We start from the raw sequence: 15,814 nt of genomic DNA, 5'->3' as shown, positions 1-15,814 counted from the left end.
TGATGGCTCTTGCTTCTGCCCTGAAGCAGTGGATCCATTTCTTCCCTGCAACACAGAGAGGGCATGCAACTTTTAGAGATCTTGAATAACTTCCCTGGCTGTTCATCATCTCCCCCCGAAGATTAAACAAAAAAGTCCACGTATGCAGATTTATGGTGTATTTTTTGGAAAGAGGAACACAACTTCCTGTGTGCTCTTCCATCTTCTCCGGCCAGCACTTAACCATAAAAAAATGACTTCTCTCTGAACATCAGCAATTGTAGACTTACCTGAGTAAATAACAATGTTGATTTATACGATATATACAGATATATATACAACAGTAGTGACATTGTATCAGGGATTATATACTGTAGGAATTGATAGAAATTAATTTCAATTACAGAACATTTCAATTGAATACATCAAGTTTAGAAAGACTTCCTCATTATGGACATATATTTCCACATAAAAACTCTCCAGGTACTTTTTTCTGGTCCAGCAGTGGCTCAGTCAGTAGGGGCTTGGACTGGGAATCGTAGGGTCGCCGGTTCAAGTCCCCGAACAGACTTGAAATATGGAAAGTGGACTGCTACTTGGAGAGGTCCCAGTTCACCTCCTAGGCCCTGCTGTGGTGCCCTTGAGCAAGGCACCGGACACCTCCAATCCCCCCTCCCCATTGCTCCCCGGGCGCTGCACGATAGCTGCCCACTGCTCCTAGTACTAGGATGGGTTAAATGCAGAGGACTAATTTCACTGTGTGTGCTCTGCTGTGTGCATGTATGTGACAAATAAAGAGGGTTTCATCCTCCGATTCTATTTCTGTTTTCTCCTGTCACTGAGCATTCTTATCCCTATTTCCACATCCAAAAACCCTGCTGCACGAGGCATTACCTTCATTTAAACGTATACGCATCCTATTTGTAATGCTCCAATGCATTTTGAACAGCAGTACAATATTAGAAAGATGTAATGGTTTCGATTCAATTTGATAGGGGTGAGCACACAATTTATGTTTAGAGAAAAAAATAATCCACAAATCTGTGGACTGTCGTGTAAAGAGGATTATTGTGGGGAGTATTCTCTTTATACAGTCATAAACAACTTTTACAAACTGCTTCAGTCTGAGCTTTGGCACTGCTGTGATATCGTTGTGTGTAAAAATATGCATATCTAATTCAATGTATTAATCACACACACTCTTTTTATTGTGCAAAGAGGATTGGAAAAGGTACTCTCTCTGACACCTGCTTTTGTTGCCTGAAAATGAGAAATATAGGGTCTCTTTAATGAGACTGGACATACTGGAGATAAACCTTGATCTAGCGATGGTTGCAATGATTGCCTTTGAGTTTATATGCTTACATTTTCTGAAAGGTATTTGCAAGTGACTTGCAAGAGATGGGTACAGTAGATGTGTGGCATTGTCTTTGGCTTTGAGACCCTACTGGGCTTCTCTGAACACGATTTTAATTCTTTAGAACAGAATTTATTTTAACGTCATTGACTTAAAATCCCTTACCAATCAGTGGCAGTTGTGCATCTCCAGTATTAAGTTCTCATCTTAAACCATATAGTGTATGTACCCCATTTATCAGTCTTATCCTTGTGTGTGTCTAAGCAATGAGCAGCTTTCAACAGTCTTACTCCTTTCCCGCAATGATTCTAATTTTTGCTGCTGTAGTCTGACTTCCAGCCTTTTTCATGGATATGTAAAATGTGTTTCTGTGTCTGTGAAGTCAGATGTTTGGTTGGCTTTAACCCTGCATCAAAATGACTGCTGTTTGAGAGTTTAGTCTTTAGGTCCTCCAGTACCTCTGAAACGATGGATGGAGTACTCAGCTGAGAGAGCCTGCAGCCATTGCCCAGTCGGCATTACGAGGCACTTTCTACCTCTCTTAATCCCACTATCACCCCCTCTCTCTGTGTCCTTCCTGTCCTCTCAATTACTGCTCCTCCATGAATCCCTTTTGCCCTCCTCAGCACTTCCCATGTCTCCATTTCTTTATTTCACTTTAATGGTATCCTTTTTCTTTTTGACTCTGTCACATCACCCTTTTTCTAATGAGCTCATGCTGTGCATGAATGAGTGGACACAATCCACAGGGTGCTGCTGCTGCTGTGTTTGTGAGGGGTGCAAAATCTACATTAACGCCACCTGCCCTCTAACCTTGGCAGGAGGAAATAAATGGAGCGAGACCAGCAGCGGTTTCATCTTGTTTCCTGCTCGACTCACGTTAGCGCCTCGAGAAAGATCTGACCGCTCTCATTCACACACTGTCTTCTGCTTCCTTGTTAGATTTCTGCAAGAGGATATATGTGGAGCTATCTACATTTGGGAATCCTATTCACTCTTTATTCTTTGAATCTCTGTGGATTTCTCCTTCTTTGAAACATGACAAATGGTAAATCCTCATCAATTAAAAATGGTGCAATTATCCCTGTTTGATCTTCCACCTGCATGGTTAATACGCAAAGAAAATTAAAACAAAATGAATCAGTTTTGAGATGAGAACCTGATGACACCCTTGTAATCAATATTGCATAACACAGTTACATAATTCACTTTGATCCAGCCCCATCAGCTGAATATTCATGACGTGTGCACCACTTGAACTCTATGCATTTCCATATTGAAACATCCAGCTTGTATCTTGATTCTGTTGAGCATGACTTCCTGTGCGTTAAAATTCATGGAAGTCGATTAATTAATTTGCCGCCCCTTTTCTTTTAAGTGAGGGACACAGTTTAAGTTGTCCTGATAATCTCCATCTTGCCTCATTTAGTATTTTTGGGATTTGCAAGGTTTAAACTTGAGTCGTGATCATATTTTCTTTTCAATCCAAACTAAAGTCTTCAGGGAGCTTGAACCGAAGTTATTTGAAATAGTCTTTGCATAGTTGTCTTTGAAATGTAGAGGCTCGGTTCGAAAGCTTTTCATCCTATCACACGATCTTGATTCATATATCACAAACATACATATCTGCACATTCAATGACTCCACATTGGCTTCCTGTGCACAGGTAGATGCATTCTGCAAGAAATAGGCATTGATCGACCCTGATTGATCGTTCCCCTGATGTTCGCAGGTGCACACCTTCCTGTAGACGGTCCAGTCTGTGTTTCAGGTCTCCTGCTGGTCTCACACTTGCTTGTGAAAGCTAATTATGCTGTGCTATTTTCTGACCAGGGAGCATGTCAATATAACACAGCGGGAGAGTGCTCATTCATTCTTATTCATGAGCTTTAATTCCATCAGTGCTCTCCTCAGACACGGACCGTGGTGGTCCTTTGTATGGAGACATTTTAAGGAAGGTGCATTTTAAGATGTCACCTTTTTCTTGAAAATGTTGGTGCTGAAATGGAGCTAAATGTTCAGTGAGTAGCGGAAGGCTGTAAGGGACCCCGCAGTGATTCTAAGCTCTTGATTTTAGAAGAATTAAAGGTTGGCAGAACACCAAAATCAATTGCATCTGTTCTGAAATCTTAGCAGGGTCACTTAGTTAATTAAAACTTCAAAAATAAATGGCTCAACAACTACAGTCAGGACAAATGAAGTGCACAGAATGGTCTGTCAAGACCAAAATCATGGATTCTGAGTGAAATGAGTCTGTTTGACCCTATTTAACCCTGAGTTATTTAGTATTACTTTGCAATGAGTTTAAGATAAAACAAAATGTTTTACCCAAACATAACACGTTTTAGAACACCCAAAATGGCAATTACTCTACGTTTATCTTCCGGAAAGCTCCTAACATTTCTGTAATTCATTATAAACATAGCAAATAATATTGCTCACCTATTTTTGATGGACTCTGCTTTTATTTATTTTTTCCACAAAAAATCTTCAAGGAATGCAATTTGTGCCTGTGCTGCACCAGCAGTATAGAGGTGGAAGGATACTTGGAAAGTCTGTAAAGGACAGAGTGAGTCAGACGTTTTTTGTTGGTAGAAAATAATGAAGAGGGATGCAGCAGAGATTAAAGATGGAGCTTCAGAGACTCCCCCCGCGCCATGTTTGTTTCTGACTGCATCAGGTTTCTCTCGTCACCTTGAGAAGTTGATGGAGTTTGTGTAGCGCTCACTGATCCGTGATACTGTTGTTTACAATGCTGCTCATTTTTTTACTTGGTCATCAGCCTGTGTTTGACTAGGTTTTAGATCAGAATTTGAATTTTGCTTGACATCACATGGTACAAGGCCATTTCACAGGCCATTTTCCAGGTATCTTAACACATGCATACATATGTGTTAATGTTAGAAGCTCATTATCTCAGAGCCATTTCCATCACACGTAAATCTGAGGCCTTTCTCATAATGCAATTGGACATGATGGAGGTGATGATCAAGCAAAACGCATAACAGCTGTATATTTAATAACATACACAATTTAAATGTTAATTCCTGTCGGGAAATGATGTTGCTGCAGCTGCATGAACAAGTTAATTCCAGTTAGTTATAGAAAACAAGCAACAAAAAAAAAAGGTGCTTCAGAGAAGAGTTTGAAGGCAAGACCTTACAATCTGAATTTTATAAGAGCTGCCTATTGAATATTTTCTATTCAGGTCAATACATGAACATCATATCTCCAGCCTTTTCATTTTTAGAATCTGAACATGTGGCTTTAAGGAGTACTGGAGAATAACTTAGCAGTTATTAATACTTACTAATGCATTACAAGTGTTGCTAGCTGCATAGTATTTATTGGAAGGAGACGCTGATTCAAGTTAATACTAATTGTGTTACTGATATAATAAATTCATCATCTGTTTCCCTATTGCAGATGTCACTCTGTGCTCCATGAGAAAGCAGCTTTTTCCTTCCTTTTCGAAGTGCTTGTGCATATTTACCAAGAGGTCTGAAAGAAAACATTGTTGGAGGTTTGTTGTGCGGCTTTTGGCAGCCATGGCAGCAGTGCTCGGTGTGAACTTGAGAAGTCTTTGTGAGAAGCAGCGAGGGTTAAGCCCAAAGTTAGCCTGCTGTCCACTAATCCCGCTCTGTGAGACAGGCCTCAGGTCATAACAGATAGCAGCAATGATGGAATTAGGTGAGGATAACAAAATGTATGTCCAGCACAACAGAGTCCGCTCCAAAAAACCGTCCTGTTTCAAAGCGCAGTGCAATAAATCTTCTGCTACAAACACACTTTGACACCAGATACATAACGGCGCTGAGGAACAAGCGGAGCAGAAACAAACAGACAGCATGACAGTCTTCACTTTGTTCCTCAGCCTCCTCCTCCTCCTCCTCCTCCTCCTCCTCCTCAGGCAGAGTCTCAGGAGACCTGTTGGTGTGGAAGTTAAAAGACAACTAAATGTCTTGACTTCTCTTGACAAATTCACCGGGACAGTGGTGCTGCGTGTGGCCAAACACAAGGAACGCCTTGTCATCTCTGTGAGTACAGGACGGGGCAGAACTATATCCGTCTCTGTTCTTCCTCTTCCCTCTCTCACCTTGATGCCCTGCATAAATCTGAGGCAGGGAAAAGGTGTCTGAAATAAAGCTGCAGACACTGTAATGTTTACACACATCTGAAAAACAGAAACTAACTAAAGTGCCAAGCATCTCCATTGCATGATTAGTAAATTCAACGAACACAAATTAGTTTTTTTTCAAGCAGAATATGTGTGGAAATCATTCAATAAATGCATCCTGGGAAACAAAAAGGTTTTTTTTTAGTATCCAAATAAACCAATAGTAGTTGTCTGAATTTCCAGCTGCTAATTTAACATATTTTAATGGGGCCAATTTGCACAAAATTATAATCAAATCCAACTCGCAGTTCTCTGTTGTGTCCAAGGACCACCCATTGTCAAATGCCATTGAAGACTAAATAATAAAAACTAAATTGACAGAATAATCAATAATGAAAACAATAATTAGTTGCCGTTTTAATGGTCTGACAGATAAGGTTGTAGTGATCATCTGCAGTGTATTGATTACTATCCAATTGTCTATTTCAGTAATGATGTTGGGATTGTTAAATATGTTATCATGCTAAAGATGTGTTTTGCCGCAGTTCCATTAACATAACTGATGCATCTTCTAGTGACTTTGTGCCTTTCACGGCCAGTAAATTACTTTCCCTTCAGACTTGAGGTGTGACTGACAGTACCTTGGGCGTATTGACACCAGAGTTCAGTCAGGCCAGAGCTTTTAATCCCCCTGATGCCTCCTTCAGGACCGTCCTTAAGACCCGCGGCGATATCCTGCATGCCGATGCAAGCCTGGACTCCTGCCGAGCCACCGACGCTGACCCCGCCTGTATCGAGCGCTAAGGTTATTCATAACCTCTTTCATTATTGAGATGTGAATAAGGGAGGTCACACAGGAGGGGGGGGTCTCCTATTGATCGGTCAACACGGGAATATTTGTTTGTTGCTCTGCCAAGACACAAGTGGCCATTTTGAATGTTTAAAGAGGATGCTTGCACATTTGAAATGACAAAAATCTGCAAGGTCATGTACACTCTCTGTTTATCTTGAAGGATTATGATGATACAGCTGTAAAGGAACACCTTGTGGCGTGTACTGATAGATTGCTTTGTTTATTAGAGGCACCTTTTCCTCTCTTTGTCTCACGTCGTAATTAGCACCCTCCTGCAGGCGAGGCTCTTTGTGTAACGCTCAGTGAAGCAATGCGGGTTTAGCCTTTGAAAAAGAGCTTTGAAGGAGGAAAGAGCTGGAAGCACACACTGGCCCGAGTCGGACATAGGAAGTTACCATGGTGACAGCGACTGGAAGTGAAAAATCTCTGCTTGAAGGCGTGTGGTTGTGTGTGGAGAGAGAGAGTCAGAGAGGGGGGGGATCAGTGATACAGTCTGCTTATTGATCTGTGTATAGATTATAAATACAAAATGCAATTCTATTTGCTGCAAGTAGTTTTTGCTTCATTGTTCAGAAAAGCCTCAGAATTTCCTCCAATTTTCCAAAATGGAGATTGAATAATGGTGCAAGGAAGGGATTAAAATCTTTTTTGTTGTCGCTGTGCGGTGCATGCAGCCACATAATCTCCTCAAAGAAGTCCTTTGACTGCAAGCAGCAGCAGCCATCGCTCTTTGTGCGTAACAAACAGGACTGGAAGCCTTGAAAAGTCAAAGCTGTGGCATTTCTGTGTTTTTATTCCCCGACCGTCAGCGTGGAGGCCAGCAGAGAGGCACCCTGGGTATCTGGCCCGAGAATCTGTCGCTGGCTGAGATGCTCTTGAGATGGGCTCAGAGTCTCAGCAGGACGAGTTCAAAAGGCTAACCCTGGTCAGCAATTCAGTGGCGCCTGTCAGTGGAAACTTTCAGGATGGATGCCTTAATGTTGCGGGAGGAGTGTATTCAGAGTGTGTGTGTGTGTGTGTGTGTGTGTGTGTGTGTGTGTGTGTGTGTGTGTGTGTGTGTGTGTGTGTGTGTGTGTGTGTGTGTGTGTGTGTGTGTGTGTGTGTGTGTGTGTGTGTGTGTGTGTGTGTGTGTGTGTGTGTGTGTGTGTGTGTGTGTGTGTGTGTGTGTGTGTGTGTGTGTGTGTGTGTGTGTGTGTGTGCGCGTGTGTGTGTGCATGTGCGTGCGCCTGCAGAGATGCTATACTTCAATTAGGCACACAGCAGAAATGTTCCTTTGCACATCAAATTATTGTTTCCCTTCAATATGTGGCACATTATTATTCATATGTGGTAAAAGAAAATATGACCCAATCCTCATTTTTACACATCCCTGCAGGAATAAGGCTCAGCCTGAAATGGGCCTGCGGGCTGAAAGTCCCGAGGGTCTCCAGCAGGAGATAAATCAGACGTCACCAGGAAGATAGGAGCAGCATCATTTGTTGGCGAGAATAGAAAAATTCATCCTGGAAATCGTAAATCATTAGACGGGCAGGCCCCAGTGAATAAGCCTCACCCACCAAACAAATCAATTTGTGGAGTTATTGCACATTTCAATCCTCCATCTGCACCTGCACACACACGTGGGCGGTATGATTTACATACTTATACCCGCAGATTAGACGAGTGACAGAAATTTAAATCATGCACTAATCTTTATTTATACTTTATTTTTGTTTACTTTGAATGTGAGATGAATTTAAATAATGGTTTGTAGGCTTGTGTGACGAACAGCAGCCATGTTGTGGGTGTGATTCTCCATTCAATGAATATTTTTCTTATAGTAGCACATTTTAAAAACATATTTCACTGAACAAGAAAGTGGAAATAACCTTTTATTTGACCCATTTTAACTTCCGTCTCAAAATAATGTGTTACTTCCTGCATTCAGCCTTGAGAGTTTCTTTACATTTTTTTTAACAAAGAAATGCCCTCCATGCAAGCAAAAGTTTCCAGTGCAATTGATTTGTATCTTTTAACTGAAAGGAAACAGCTTCATTATGGAAACTGATGTTGTATCTTGTAAACTGCCATGCATAGTGAGGTTCTCTACAGCAGAAATCCTTCTTGCATCGCTTTGAACGGAGCAGTCAGAGGATGTATTGACAGGAGAGCGCGTGCTGTGATGCATCATATGAATCATACATCTCTGCATGTATTATGACACTCAACTCTGCTTTGCAGCCATTTCTATAACGATATAAAAAGAGCACATAATAATGGTTATCTGTATTAAAATGACCATTTCTCAAGAATATAAGAGCTGAATTGAGTTGTTTTACAGGTTAAAACAGACAAACAGAGCGCTGATGATGCATTATTTATTGTAATATCCTCTCTGGCTGCACTTCACTATGTGTTTGTGTAAGAGAGAGGAAGACTTAAACTAATATTAGCAGAACTTGGAATCACTATCAACATTAAATAAAACATTGCTCTCTGCTCTCCTTTGAGCTGCACAGCCTTCAAGATTTGTATCTCCTGACACGCGAGGAAATGGCTGCGGATTATTCTGCAGAGTTTATCTTTGCCCTTTGGAGACAGAAGGCAGACACTCATGTCTGCAGTGTCCCTTCTTCTAAAGCAGAGATAAGCTGTGCATGTGATGCATTCATGAGAAGGCCCTCGCATTCGAGTCAAAGAATTCATCACAATCTCTATTGTCTTCAAAGACATATCACCAGTCTGTGAAGGAATACAATCAAACTGCAGTAAATGAAATCCTTAAATGAGTTATTATACTACATTTTATTAACAACACATAACTCTGACCGCACTCCCCTGATAAAAACACCTTTACTGGATTAACTTAGATCAGAAATTTGTTGAATTTGGAAACGTCACCCTCCCCCAGCGCCCTGCAGCATGTGCCAGTTTTAAAGCGTAATGGAGTTTAGGTGTGCACAGCCAGAGAGATGACTGCAACATGTGCAGAAGCACGGATTGACCTTTCAGGCGGAGAGAGAAATTGCATCACCTACTACCTGTTGTGACAGCAAAATAGATGGATTAATTTCAGAGAGGCTAGCTGAGAAAGTTTGATCTGCAGGATCTCTTTAAAATAACCAGAGGAGGAGAATCATTCAGAATTATTGCTACGATATTGGAGTGTGACGTGTCCCAGGGATATATAAACAAGCATTATTTTTAACATTTATGTCTCATAGCAAAGCTAACTTTATTCCTCCTCTTGCACTAAAACAGATTTAGGAGCAAGCTGTTAGGGCTAAAGGTGAAGTAAACATCTTCTGAGGAGGGCACAGTTTGTCTTTCTCTCACACACACAAAATGACTCTGAGTAAAACTCACATTTCTGATACTTAGAAAAGATTTACTAGCAGCCACAAAGCTGTGCGAATACAGAATAAAGAGGAAATGTGTGAAGATATTCTTGTGCAAGTCTTTACCCTAGGGCCATCTTGCAGCTCAAAATGCGTCTTATTGATCAGCTAAATTCCAAACTACACCTAGTTGTGTTGATTAACTGTAATTATTTTCTCTTGATGTAGATCCATGCATTTCTTTAAAGAGCTGTTTGCACCCATGAAGCATTGGGTGGTTTAGATCTCTGGTTTGGAGAACAGCAGTCGGTCTAAGGTGAAAACATTCCTCAGTGAAGCAGCTCTCATCGTTGGAGGGGTGCATGCCCGGGGGGTGTTAACCTTTGTCTGGCCTCACCTCGAAAACATGTGCAGACTGACAAATGAACATCCCAAAAAATCTATGCAGCGGAGAGTTAGTTTTTCTTCTATTAGTCAGAAAGCCACAAGAGAAGTGAACATCAACAATAAGGCTGTTTCACAGGAACAATTTACGTGTTGCAATATCCGTTTGCACCATGGAAAAGAGTGGAAATCTGTGCATGTTTTAGGCTCAGCTAGAAGCATATTCCAATGCTTTATGGCTGTAAATAAGAAATCAGATTGGGCACTGGTAGATGTTTGTGTTTGCATTAAGAGCAGCTCTAAAGGTTCTGCCTGTTTACTCAGCTACACCAAAAATATGTCCTTAATCATCGAGAAGCATCGTTGTTAATTATCTTGAATACCAATACACGTTTTAGATCTGATTTATCTGGTCAGTTAATAATTTGTTCCTGTTTGCTTCAGATCTTTATATTAAATCAGTTCATAAATCAGCAGTACATGAGTATAACAAATATTTTAGTAACACCAAATATACACAAATGTGAAGAAAGCAGAGGATTTGCTGCTGTGCTGTTTTCAGGCTCTATATGTTGAGACTTGAACTCATCGTGACCACATATGTGGACATTAGTCTTTGCCCTACAGTCTCTTTTCATATAGTTGACTACATATGGATGTGCACATCCACTATAGTCTCAAGTGCTTATAAAAACAGCCTTGGATGCATTTCTTCTTCAAACTAAGTAGTTATAAAAGTGCATAAACTGTAATGCAACATGAATCCGGAGGCAGGATGCGAGGAAATCAGATCAGAGATGGAACACTTTTTAACCAATTTTTATATTTCTCAGACATATCTGAGCATGGGTTTGTCACTGAGCATTATTCTCCTGGACTATGGCCAAGTACAAGGACTGTATGGATGCATCCACATTCTTAAATTCTCAGTATGATATTTAAAATACTCAAACGGGGTGTATTATATTTGAGTGCCACGGCATTTCTCCCAGGTTGTTGTTGCATTGCACTGCGGCTTATCTCCCGAACACAATATTAGAGTGAGGGAAAGTGTATGATGTAAAATCTTATGAAAGCTACTAATCTGTGTGAATGGCTGAGAGGGATTATGCTTGTCAGGAGGATAAAAAAAAAGCATGCTCAGATGTTGATTTTTTGGGGGGGAAATAGAAATCACATTGAATTTATGTAAGCAGGGAGTCCTTTGTGAGATGATCAGAGTTGATCTTTGTTTTACCGTCCTTAACGCTTAACATGCAGCATACTTAATAAAGGTCATCCATATAGCTCGTGAACATCTTCTGTATCAGCCATAGGGGACTTTATTAATTTCTGCTTATTTCCACATAGTTAATCCTATAAAACAGAAAGATGGCAGATGTTTTATCACCCATATGTTTGTACACACAGTGACAGAGCTTTGCTGCTAATGCCACCCTGTGAGTATTCACACTGATCAATCATTGTGAACATGTAGGTGCACACGTGTTTTTAAGAAGTTAAGCACTTGAGAACACTGAGCCCCTCCAGCGACGGCACTTTAAATCCCGCACTCCCACACTCAGCCTTTGTATTTATGATGTATACATCCACTCCCATCTTCCTCTGCTGCCTTTAATCTGCGCTTGTGGTGTTTGGAAAAGCAACTCTGCAGCTTTACCATAATAACATAATTCACTGTGTGCATGCAGCGGTGCCATTATAGATAATTTGTCAGTGTGTTTATAAATGTATAGCTGGTGTGTTTCTGTGTGTGGGTTGTTTGAAGATGTATCTAATAAATATATGTGCGCTCCTATACAACCTCTAGGGTTAAAATGTCATTTCTTACCAAATGCACGGATGTGTCTTGAGTAAATCAGATACAGAATAACCTTCTATGATAGAGTTCAGCATGTGTTATTATGGGATGTATGTAGCTGTCAGTAAAATGATTGCAAGTCAACTGACACCTCTGCATGTTTATAACACAGGATAAACTGGTGTCGTTTTCCATAACTTCTCACATTCTCTCTGTCGTAATGCTCAGATAGATGCCATATTTTATCATTCTAGGAGGATTTTGCAGTATTTATTCCAGGGTGAATGATATATTCCTGTTATGCTGTTCATGCTTTGAATCGCAGAAAAACAGAACATCAAGTAAAACATTTCTGTAAGAGTTTAGCAGTTGTTCAAGTAAAACAAATACATCTTAGGTTTGAGGTTGTCCTCTACAGAGGTGATTCTGTGAATGTTGTTTTGTAAATGTTTTACCCTCAATTCCCAAATGCAATGCAATTGGGTTCTTTGCTGTGGTACATGCTGCATCTTTGCTTTGTGCATTTGATAGTTCCGTAGATGACATGAACTGTTGTGAAAACCAACAAAACATTAATTTAAAAAGTTGTTTGCAATAATTATCTTACTTGAAAGGTCCCTTGATCAGAAGCCAATGAGTTAAAATACATAAAAACGATTGTGTTATTACTGAATTCTATAACACACCTAATCCTGCTGAGTCGACGCACAAGCAGATCCTAGTATTAGCATGGTTTTCCAGTTTGTTGATGAGGTATCTTTGAAGCAGCTCTAAATAATGTAAACCAATCAAAGATCCATTATTCTATAGCACCAGAAAACCTCAAACATCTCCTCCTCTGCAGTGTGCTCCACAGGGACTGATAATCTGTCTTTTGATCTACACTACACACTCAACAGTTTCCTTTAAATACTTTGTCGTTTTACTCCACAGTTAATGCACAGTGCTCAAGGCCATGGCTCCCCTTCTCCTCGTAATGTTTCTGTAGGTTTTTCGTGGAGTTTTAGAGGTTGTTTTTGTGCAGCGGCAGCAGACAGGCTGAATGAGGGAAGATGGATGCGGTGGCGTGCAGCTGGGAAAGATAATGAATGAAGTCGAGCGTGGGTGGCGAAGACCATCACTAAAGCGTAATGGGTCCCAGCAGAGAGACGGGGATATTGACCCGTCCGTCACTCCCCCGCCCCCCCCCCCCCCTCCCTCGACTCCCCTCCCTTCACTCTCTACAAATAGAAACTCTCACAAGACACACAATGCTTGGTATACACAGAGCAAACAATAGCATCACACATTCTGTCTTTGCACTGCACACGTTGTGCATTTTCTGACACAAGAGAAAAAAGACCAGGTGGGGCACTGTCTGTGTTTCCTCTTTTTAACTGTTTCATCAAACATATGTATATATAAATAAATAAATATATGAATAAATAAATATACATTCATTGGCCACTATATTAGGTACACCTATTCAACTGCTTGTTAACTTAAGTATCCAATCAGCTAATCACATGGCAGCAACTTATGCAGGTAGACATGGTCAAGTTCAAACAGAAATCAGAATGGGGACGAAAGGTGAGTTAAGTGACTTTGAACGTGGCATGGTTGTTGGTGCCACATGGGCTGGTCTGTTTATTTCAGAAACTGCTGATCTACTGGGATTTTCACTCACAACCATCTGTAGGGTTTACAGAGAATGGTCCGAAAAGTATGAAACATCCAGAGAGCGGCAGTTCTTCGGGCAAACATGCCTTGTTGATGCCAGAGGTCAGAGGAGATTGGCCAGACTGGTTAAAGGCAACATTAACTCAAATAACCACTAGTTACAACCTCCTGAGCACGCAACACGTGGAACCTTAGAGCAGATGGGCTAGAGCAGCAGAAGACCACACCTGGTGGCACTCACCAAACTTCGAAAATGTTGCCTGGTCTGATGATTCTTGATTTTTGCCTGAACAACATGAAAGCATGGATCCACCCTGCCAACGTTTCAGACTGGTAGTGGTGGTGTAATGGTGTGGGGGATATTTTTCTTGCCATACTTTGTGTCCCTGAGTACCAATTAAGCATAATTTTAATGCCTCAGCCATGTATTTAAAAGTCCTGTAGAAGAAGAAGAAGTGTCTCCTCTTCTTCTATTACTCTCCGATGTGGACACATGTTTCCAGCTCTGACAAAAGCTGCACTGTCGTTTCTTAAACCATATCCGGAGTTTCCCTTTCACATATGTGGCACACAACAGCAGATTGTCTGTTCTCCCTTTCTGGAAATACTGTGTTTGGTTCAGTCAAGGGGTAGAGTGTGCAGGAGTCACAACATGACGGATTGTAGTTCGGTTTAAACAAAGCTTTTGCTATTCATTACATTTTTCTGAGGATTTCACAGAAGGCTATAACAGACACACTTCTTCTACATTTTCTTCTTCACTTTGACAGCAATCTCAAATTGTGATGAATAAAGTCAATTTCGTCTTGATGTTTTATGCCAGCCTCTTTACAAACATCATCAACACGCGCTTTCGCTTGAGTCTTCCGCACAATGAGCAGCTTTATTCACACTTTGACACATTCAGACATCACCCACACTTTGTAGTGGGAGCTGACAGAGTAAAGTCCATATTTTTGATATCCGTCACAATAATTCAGACCGATTATTTCCCATACTGCTTTTCCTTATGTTATTTCAGTGTTGCTGGCTTTTATTGATTCAATTGTTCACCTATTGATTCCTGTATTTATTTAGTGTGCTGTCAGAGGCCGGTAGACTGAGGGGACTCGGCCCTCGTCCATCAGAGGCAGCAGCCGGATCAGCGGGCGATTATAGTCATTACAGTTTGTGCTTACACGGGGCTCTGCTGCTTTGTGCCACATCTCCCCTCGTCAGCTGGCAGCCGCTGCTCTAATCTGCCCGTTATAACAAACGACGAGGGAACCGGAGTAAAGGCTATAAGGGAGGGAAAGTGGACTGCAGATTAAAAAAAGGGCATTTGGCGGCCAAATTGCAAAATTGAGTTGTATGTCCTCTTTTGGAGTCACAGCTCTGATAGAGGGTTGTATCCAGAAGTAATCCTTCACCATTTTACAGATGTTCAGTGTTCTAGAGCATGTAGCCTGCAGTAGTTTCTCCCCACCTGCTTCCTCCTATATGTACATCACGTAGTGCCATAAATATTTAAATACATCACTAAGAGTTGATCCATTTCCCTCTACTGCTGGATCAAAGGGCTCCATCTCTGATGAAATCCTGATTATCTCTCTAATTGGTAATTGTGAAGTTGTTGTGTTGCATGGTGTGTGTGCAGCTTCTCCTGCTATCGATCTTTCTACCTCTCTGCTATTGATTTGCATTTAATATTAATTATTTCCCCACCACAGGAGCCATCTGTGTGTATCGGGCTAAAAATGCATAGCAGTGATCAAAGGGATATAAAATACAGGGTCAAGATAGATGTTGAGGCTTGGATTTAGTTTGCAATCCACGTTGAATACACATTATGATGTTTAATCCCTCAAGAGGAAGTTATTACAAACTCAGATAAAAAAAATCCAGACAGCTTACCTTCTGGTGCAATCCAAAAAATCCTTTATTCATGTTTCTATCCCAAAAGTGTGTGTGTGTGTGTGTGTGTGTGTGTGTGTGTGTGTGTGTGTGTTGTGTGTGTGTGTGTGTGTGTGTGTAACCTTGTGAGATCTTGTCTGTCCATCTCGCTCGCTAATTCTTTGTGACACTTAATCTTAACTTGTGTTTTCACCTGCTGATTATACGCCCCCAACCTTTAAACCGAGACGGTCGTGAGGAGGAGGAAGGTGCAGGGGTTAGGTGGCCGCCTCTATAATTGTTTCTACGTTTCATAGGCTTGAACTCTTATTTATTTGACTGCCTGAGAATTAACTGTTCATGTGCTGCAGACAGCTGACTGCAGTGGGGGTGGGGTTGGTGGTGGGGGTGAGGGGGGGGTGGAACCTATAAAGCTCACATGGAACGACCATCTCTCATTACAGTGTCGGCCTGA

General features: G+C 41.2%; 1 protein-coding gene across 1 annotated transcript in view; it reads left to right on the top strand.

Moving 5' to 3' along the window:
• Positions 1 to 15,814, top strand: part of LOC134876087 (adhesion G protein-coupled receptor L3-like) — a 172,302-nt gene that overhangs the window by 74,220 nt on the left and 82,268 nt on the right.

This window comes from Eleginops maclovinus, chromosome 14 (assembly GCF_036324505.1).
Source record: "Eleginops maclovinus isolate JMC-PN-2008 ecotype Puerto Natales chromosome 14, JC_Emac_rtc_rv5, whole genome shotgun sequence".
Taxonomy (NCBI): domain Eukaryota; kingdom Metazoa; phylum Chordata; class Actinopteri; order Perciformes; family Eleginopidae; genus Eleginops; species Eleginops maclovinus.
The sequence above is the reverse complement of the archived record's forward strand: the minus strand, read 5'-3'. Positions and strand labels throughout refer to the sequence as shown.